General features: G+C 43.5%; 1 long non-coding RNA gene across 2 annotated transcripts; it reads left to right on the forward strand.

The window, feature by feature from the left end:
- On the forward strand, positions 1 to 6,221 carry LOC116529329. Of its 2 annotated transcripts, none has more exons than XR_004259463.1 (2): positions 1 to 64; positions 5,986 to 6,221. It is a non-coding gene; the product is annotated as an uncharacterized LOC116529329 (long non-coding RNA). The 2 variants fall into 2 exon arrangements; XR_004259462.1 differs by having other exon boundaries at positions 1 to 47.
- The last annotated feature ends 1,641 nt before the right edge of the window (positions 6,222 to 7,862 follow it).

The following is a 7,862-nucleotide window of genomic DNA, read 5'->3' on the forward strand; positions in this document are numbered from 1 at the left end:
AGATAGAACATGATGATTTCATAGAGTGTATACGTCGAACAAAAACGGTAAGGAAGTGATGGAGGTGGGAGCTGAATTACTTTCTTGTTTCTTTGGGGCTATTCTGAAGCGTTTTTAGTGGGTCATTGGGCAGTGGCTTGCCCAGTGTGAATTGGCAAAGCTTTTCTGGTGAAATACCTTTCACCAGGCTGAGGCAGGAGAATCGCTTGAAGCTTTCCTACTTTGGTACCTTGATGAGGAAGTTAAATGCCCTCACATATGAGGATGGCACATTGTTCCTCAGCATTCTTCCTCTTCCAAATTATCCTTAGTATTTTACCCTGCTGTAGCCATAGGTTAGAAATTGCATGTGTGTGTATTCCCCTTTTTTTGAGAATATCAACTAGCTTTAGATGTTGATCCTTGAAAATCTTTGGGTAAAAGTATTTCGAATCCATTGAATCTTCATTGGACAAGAGGTTTAACCTGCAAATCTATTACATTCAACATCTCTGGATTCGTTCTACTCTGAAGAAGATGGAGGTGTTAATGAGATTGATGTACACGAGCCTGACTGACAATGCAGAGGAAAGGGGATGTTAATAGCATAGCATCCACCTCCTCAAAAGTTGAATGAGTTGACTGGGTGCAGTGGCTGACACCTGTCACCCCAGCACTTTAGGAGGCCAAGGTGGGCGGATCATGAGGTCAGGAGTTTGAGACCAGCCTGGCCAATATGGTAAAACCCCGTCTCTACTAAAAATACAAAATTTAGCCAGGCGTGGTATTGTGCACTTGTACTCCCAGCTACTTGGGAAGCTGAGGCAGAAGAATTGCTTGAACCCATGAGGCGGAGGTTGCAGTGAGCTGAGATCATGCCACTGCACTCCAGCCTGGGCAACAGAGCAAGACTGTCAAAAAAAAAGAAAAATGAGTTACAGAATATATAGGGGCCTGCTCTTTCTTAGGAAAGAAATCTCTGGGTGGGGGCTGTTGTTTTGCCTATTTCTGTGTTCTAGATATAACAAATAGAAACGATAGCACAGTGACCTGGATCAAAGCTTTAAAATTTTTTCTCTCAACATCTGCTGTTAGCATTTGGATAAAGGGAAGCCACACTTGGAATAAGGGAGTGTCAGGAAATAATTTTGTATCGATCTCTGCAGGAATATTGATCATGAGGTAAGTAATATTTTAGGTTTTGGGTTTTTTTTTTAATAGAGATGGGGTTTCACCAAGTTGGCCAGGCTGGGCTCGAACTCCTGACCTCAGGTGATCCACCCGCCTCGGCCTCCCAAAAGTGCTAGGATTACAGGTGTCAGCCACCACGCCCAGCCAGGTTTTTTTTTTTTTTTTTTTTAAGAGTCTCACTCTAGTCACCCAGGCTGGAGTGCAGTGGCACAGTCTCAGCCCACTGCAACCTCCACCTCCCAGGTTCAAGCAATTCTCCTGACTCAGCCTCTCAAGTAGCTAGGATTACAGGTGTGCACCACCACATCCAGCTAATTTTTGTATTTTTAGTAGAGACGGGGTTTCACCATGTTGATCAGGCTGGTCTTGAACTCCTGACCTTGTGATCCTCTTGCCTCAGCCTCCCAGAGTGCTGGGATTACAAGCATGAGCCATCATGCCTGGCCGTATTTTAGTAATACTGAGGGACAATGGGTCATAGTTGGCCATCTTTCAGCCATTTGGTTCACAACACATGTTACCTTCTTCTGGTCTTCAGTTATTTGTTGCTGAGATTAGGATTTCACCTAATTTGAGGCCAGGTGCAGTGGCTCATGCCTGTAATCCCAGCACTTTGGGAGGCTGAGGCGGGCGGATCACCTGAGCTAGTCAGGAGTTTAAGACTAGCTTGACCAACATGGCGAAACCCTGTCTCTACTTAAAATTATAAAAATTAGCGGGGCATAGTGGCAAATGCCTGTAATCTCATCTACTTGGAGGCTGAGTCAGGAGATTCACTTGAGAATTGCCTGAACCTGAGAGGCAGACATTGCAGTGAGCTGAGATTGCGCCACTGCATTCAAGCCTGGGCAACAGAGTGAGACTCAGTCTCATTTAAAAAAAAAAAAAAAAAAAAGATTTGAATAAATTGATACCAACAAGGGGCACTGTAGTAAGATGGAAAGAACATTGGATTGGGAGTTAGCAGAGTCAGGTTCTGATGCTGTTTTTCTGCCAGCATTCATTTGTTCTTGGTTGGTTATTTAATTTATTTATTTATTTTTGAGATGGCCTCTGCCTCCCGGGTTCAAGCAATCAGCCTGCCACCATGCCCGGCTAATTTTTCTTTTTTTTTTTTTTTTTTGTTTTTTTTTGAGACGGAGTTTCGCTCTTGTTACCCAGGCTGGAGTGCAATGGCGTGATCTCGGCTCACCGCAACCTCCGCCTCCTGGGTTCAGGCAATTCTTCTGCCTCAGCCTCCTGAGTAGCTGGGATTACAGGCACGCGCCACCATGCCCAGCTGATTTTTTGTATTTTTAGTAGAGACGGGGTTTTACCATGTTGACCAGGATGGTCTCGATCTCTTGACCTCGTGAGCCACTGGGCCTGGCCTTAATTTTTCTATTTTTAGTAGAGATGGGGTTTCACCATGTTGGCCAGGCTAGTCTCAAACTCCTTACCTCATGATCCACCCACCTTGACTTCCCAAACTGCTGGGATTACAGGCATGAGCTGCTGCACCCGGCTGGTTAATTTTAACTTATGTTTTGAGACAGCATCTCACTCCTGTCACCCAGGTAGGAACTCACTATAGCTACAACCTCTTGGGCTCAGGTGATTCCACTTCAGCCTATCAAGTAGCTGGGACTACAGGAGCACACCACCACACCCAGATAATTTTTTTGTATTTTAGTAGAGACAGGGTTTCACCATGTTGCCCAGGCTGATCTCCAGCTCCTGAACTTAGGTGATCTGTCTGCCTTGGCTTCCCAAAATGCTGGGATTACAGGTGTGAGAAACCACCCGGCCCTAATTTTGATTTGATTTATATAAAATAGGACTGGGATCTCCCTGTGTTGCCCACTCTGGTCTCAAACTCCAGGGCTGAAGTGATACCACATTGGCCTCCCAAAGTGCCGGGATTACAGGTGTGAGCCACCACACCCAGCCTGTTAGTGTTGTTTTTGAGACAGTGTCTTTTTCTATCACCCAGGCTGGAGTGCAGTGGCATGATTATAGTTCACTGCACCCTCAGACTCCTAGTCTCAGCTCATCCCCCTGCCTCATCCTCCCAAGTAGCTGGCTAGGACTACAAGTGCATGCCACCATGTGGAGCTTTTAAAAATTTTTGTAGAGACAAGATCTTGCTGTGTTGTCAGTGCTGATCTTGAACTCCTGGCCTCAAACGATCCTCTTGCCTCGGCTCCCCAAAGTGCTGGGATTACAGAAATGAGCCACCACATCCAGCAGACCACCACTAGTTTTGTGACTTTGAGCAAATCACTTTCCTTCTTAGTCTTGATTTCCTTATCTGGAACAATTAAAGAATTGTTCTTGCTGGGTAGTCTCAGCACTTTGGGAGGCCGAGATGAGTGGATCACAAGGTCAAGAGTTTGAGACCAGTTTGATCAACATGGTGAAACCTCATCTCTCCTAAAAATACAAAAATTAGCTGGGCGTGGTGGCTTGCCCCTGTAATCCCAGCTACTCAGGAGGCTGAGGCAGGAGAATTGTTTGAACCCAGGAGGTGGAGGTTGCAGCAAGCTGAGATCATGCCACTGCACTCCAGCCTGGGTGACAACGGTGAAACTCTGTCTCAAGAGAGAAAAAAAAAAGAATTGCTGCTCTAAGGTCACTTCCTAATACTGTGATTTTTTTGAATAGGTAAGTTACCATTTTCAGGGTCATCTTAAGTGACTAGATACCTCCCTGTAGTGAAGAACCTAGTGAGTCAGAGAATTAGAATCAAGTGCTATTGTAAATTCTTGGCATATTATGATGCATTTATTTCTCACAACAATTCTATGAGATGAGTTACTGTCAGTTTCCCCACTATACAATGAAAAATTTAACTTTGGGAGGTCAAGGCACGTGGATTACCTGAGGTCAGGAGTTCAAGACCAGCCTGACTAACGTGGTGAAACCCCATCTCTACTAAAAATACAAAAAATTAGCTGGGTATGGTGGCAGGTGCCTGTAATCCCAGCTACTCAGGAGGCTGAGGCAGGAGAATTGCTTGAATCCAAGAGGCAGAGGTTGCAGTGAGCCAAGATTGCACCACTGCACTGCAGCCTGGGCAAAAAGAGCAAAACTCTGCCTCAAAAACCAAACATACAAAAATTTAAGGCATGGAAAAGTTAAAGACATTGTTACCTGAACTTAAATCGCTGGTTTATCCTGGCAAGGCTGGCTCCAAAACCTATGCTTTTATCCAAAGTAACTGCTTTTAGGTCAGAAGAAGATTTGACATATGGTGTTATCATAGTTCACCCATGACTAGTCTTGTGTTGGGAGACTCTAAGATAAATGGTAAGAAGGTAGCCTTTTAAAAATGGTTAATGTTTATATCAGGGTTTTTTTTACTGAAGTTACATCAATCCTACTTCTTTAAGGTTAATGAGATGTTTAACTGAATATACTAATTCTTCATGTCTTTGTGAAAAGTTAGTCATTTGTTAAAAAGTCAGGAACTAGACTATGTGCTAGGAATACAGTAAGCAAAGCAGCAAAAAAAAAAAAAATCTGACTTAGTGGATCTTTTGTTATAGTGGGAGGAAGGGCAGAAAATTAACAAGTTAAAATAAGGTGATAATAAGTACAGTGAGAATAAACAGGAAAAGGATAGAAAGTGCTATGGGCCGGAGCTAATGGATGCTACTTTAAATAGGGTAGTTAGAGAAGAGTTTAGCAAAAGAAGATGGAGCAGAGACATAAAGAAAGTGAGCCACATGGATATGAGGGAAGAAAGTTCCATGCAGAGGAAACAGCAAGTGCAAAGGTCCCTGAGCTGACTGGAGGGAGCTAGGGGAATACTAAGAGATGAAGTCACAGGAGTAGGCCTTGTAAGACATTATAAGGATTCATCTTTTTGCCTCAGTAAGATAGAAAGCCATTGGAGGGTTGAGGAATATTGAGCAGAGGAATAATGTGATCAGGATTAGTAAATTTTCTGTGTCACAGAATCCGGGGACCAGTCCTTTGTTGTGGCTTTGACACACTTGTGTAACATAACTTTGGTTTGTTGGGAAGCAACCAATGCTCTATCTGAGGAGAAGAGACAGAATTCAGGACTCAGCGGTGACTAGTGGCTGAGTAAGAATCAGGCCTTTACTTCCATATGGGAAAAAGAAATCTCATATTGGCTATTTCTGCTTCATTCATATCCATTGCATAGTTACCAGCAGCAGTACCACTTTCACATAGAGAGGTCTAGAATATGTAAGTGCTGAGGTTGTCTTAACTTTATTTATTTATTTATTTATTTATTTAGAGACAAAGTCTTGCTCTGTCACCCAGGCTTGAGTGCAGTGATGCAATCTTGGCTTACTGCAATCTCTGCCTCCCAAGTTCAAGGGATTCTCCTGCCTCAGCCTCCTGAGTAGCTGGGATTACAGATGTGCACCACCATGCCTGGCTAATTTTTGTATTTTTAGTAGGGTCAGGGTTTCACCATGTTGGCCAGGCTGGTCTCAAACTCCTGACCTTGGGTGATCTGCCCGCCTCAGCCTCCCAAAGTGCTGAGATTAAACTTTTAATATTTTAAAAGATCTTAGTATACATAAATATGCCTCTTAAGGTTTTGCAAATATCTGTATTACTATATATATATTAATAATAGTTGTTTTCAGAGAGGTTATGTATACTAAAAATTTGTTTAAAAGCTTGGGAAGTGATTTCACGTTAATCTTTTAAATGTGGGCTTCATTTCAGAGGCCCTGTAAGATGAAAGGTTTTCTGTAATTTAAAAATGAAACCAAAATTCATCTCAGTTTTTCCAGTTCACACTTTCTGGCCTATATCTCCTTTCTCAGTTTAATTGCTGTTTTCCTTTGACAGATGAGACGTATGGATACCATCTGGAGGCAACGGGAAAAACTGATGAAGGAAGGGAAGTACACCCCTCCGCCTCACCACATGGGCAAGGGGGAGCCTCGGCCCTGAGCAGACACAGCTACTGATATCTGGAGGCCGATTTTCATGTTCTCTGTTCTCCACTGGAAAGGTTTATGGAAAACCTCCTTGTCAAAGTGTTTAAAAATAAAGTATTGCTCCATCCTATTTCTTCTATTTTCTCTTGGATCATGCCTTCTTTCTTTTCTCTTTTCTCTCTCTTTTTTTTTTTTGAGACAGAGTCTTGCTCTGTCGGCCAGGCTGAAGTGCAGTGGCACAATTTCGGCTCACTGCAGCCTCCACCTTCCAGGTTCAAGTGATTCTCCTGCCTCAGCCTCCCAAGTAGCTGGGACTATAGGCACGCTCCACTATACCTGGCTAATTTTTGTATTTTTAGTAGACACAGGGTTTCATCATTATTGTCCAGGCTGGTCTTGAACTCCTGACCTAAGGTGATCTACCTGCATCGGCTTCCTAAAGTGTTGGGATTACAGGCGTGAGCCACTGTGCCCAGCCGGATCATGCCTTTCTATACTGAGATTGCAACCTATTTTTAAAAGTTGATTTTAAAAACAGCAGAAATTTTTAGGCGGTTCCTAAAAAATTAGCAGCTATGGAACAATAACTAACGTCATTAACACTTACTATGTAGAAGATACTTTAAATATGTTATTTAAGAAGTTACAGTGTTTTCATTCTAGTTTATTTTTCTTACATATTTTTCTCTTTTTTTTTTTTTTTTTTTTTGAGATAGTGTCTTACTCTTTCACTCAGGCTGAGTGCAGTGATGCCATCACCCCTCACTGCAGCTTCAACCTCCTGGGCTGAGGTAGTCCTGCTTCAGCCTTGTGAGTAGCTGGGACTACAGGTGTGCGCCACCACATCTGCATGTCTTATTTTTCATAGAACATAGACTTGAGCTGGAAGAGGGAGGCAGTGGAGATAGGGGTTGTGTGTTGACTGTAAGTTCTGTGAAGTCTAAGGCTGAGAAAATGCCAAGTTCAGGCCAGGCGCGGTGGCTCACACCTATAATCTTGGCACTTTGGGAGGCTGAGGCTGGCGGATCATGAGGTCCGGAGTTCGAGACCAGCCTGGCCAACATGGTGAAACCCCATTGCTACTTAAAAAAAAAAAATACAACATACAGAAAATTAGCTGGGCCTGGTGGTATGTGCCTGTAATCCCAGCTACTCAGGAGGCTGAGGCAGGAGAATTGCTTGAACCTGGGAAGTGGAGGTTGCAGTAAGCCGAGATCGCACCCCTGCACTGAAGCCCGGGTAACAAAGCAAGACTCCATCTCAAAAAAGAAAAAAAAATGCCAAGTTGAGATAATTTAATTTTGAAGAAGTAATGCCATTGTTTTAATTTGCTATGTTATAACAGTGGCATATTAGTACTAGTTAACTTTTTTCTTTTTAAAATGTATTTATTTTTTGAAATGAGTCTCTCTTGCCCAAGCTGGAGTGCAGTGGCACAATCTCAGCTGACTGCAACCTCTGTCTCTTGGGTTCAAGCGATTCCCTCATCTCTGCCTCCCAAGTAGCTGGGACTACCGTACCTAGCCTGGGTGTTTCTTTCAATAACATGTTTCAGGCCAGGTGCAATGGCTCACACCTGTAATCCCAGCACTTTGGGAGACCAAGGCAGGTGGATCACGAGGTCAGAAGGTTGAGACCAGTCTGGCCAACACTGAAATCCCATCTCTACTAAAAATTCAAAAATTAGGCATGGTGGCACGCGCCTATAATCCCAGCTACTCGGGAGGCAGAAGAATCACTTGAACCTGGGAGGGGGACTGTCTCAAAAAAAAATATTAGCTGGGC

This window comes from Sapajus apella, unplaced genomic scaffold (assembly GCF_009761245.1).
Source record: "Sapajus apella isolate SASKATOON/1434 unplaced genomic scaffold, GSC_monkey_1.0 scaffold62, whole genome shotgun sequence".
Lineage (NCBI taxonomy): Eukaryota > Metazoa > Chordata > Mammalia > Primates > Cebidae > Sapajus > Sapajus apella.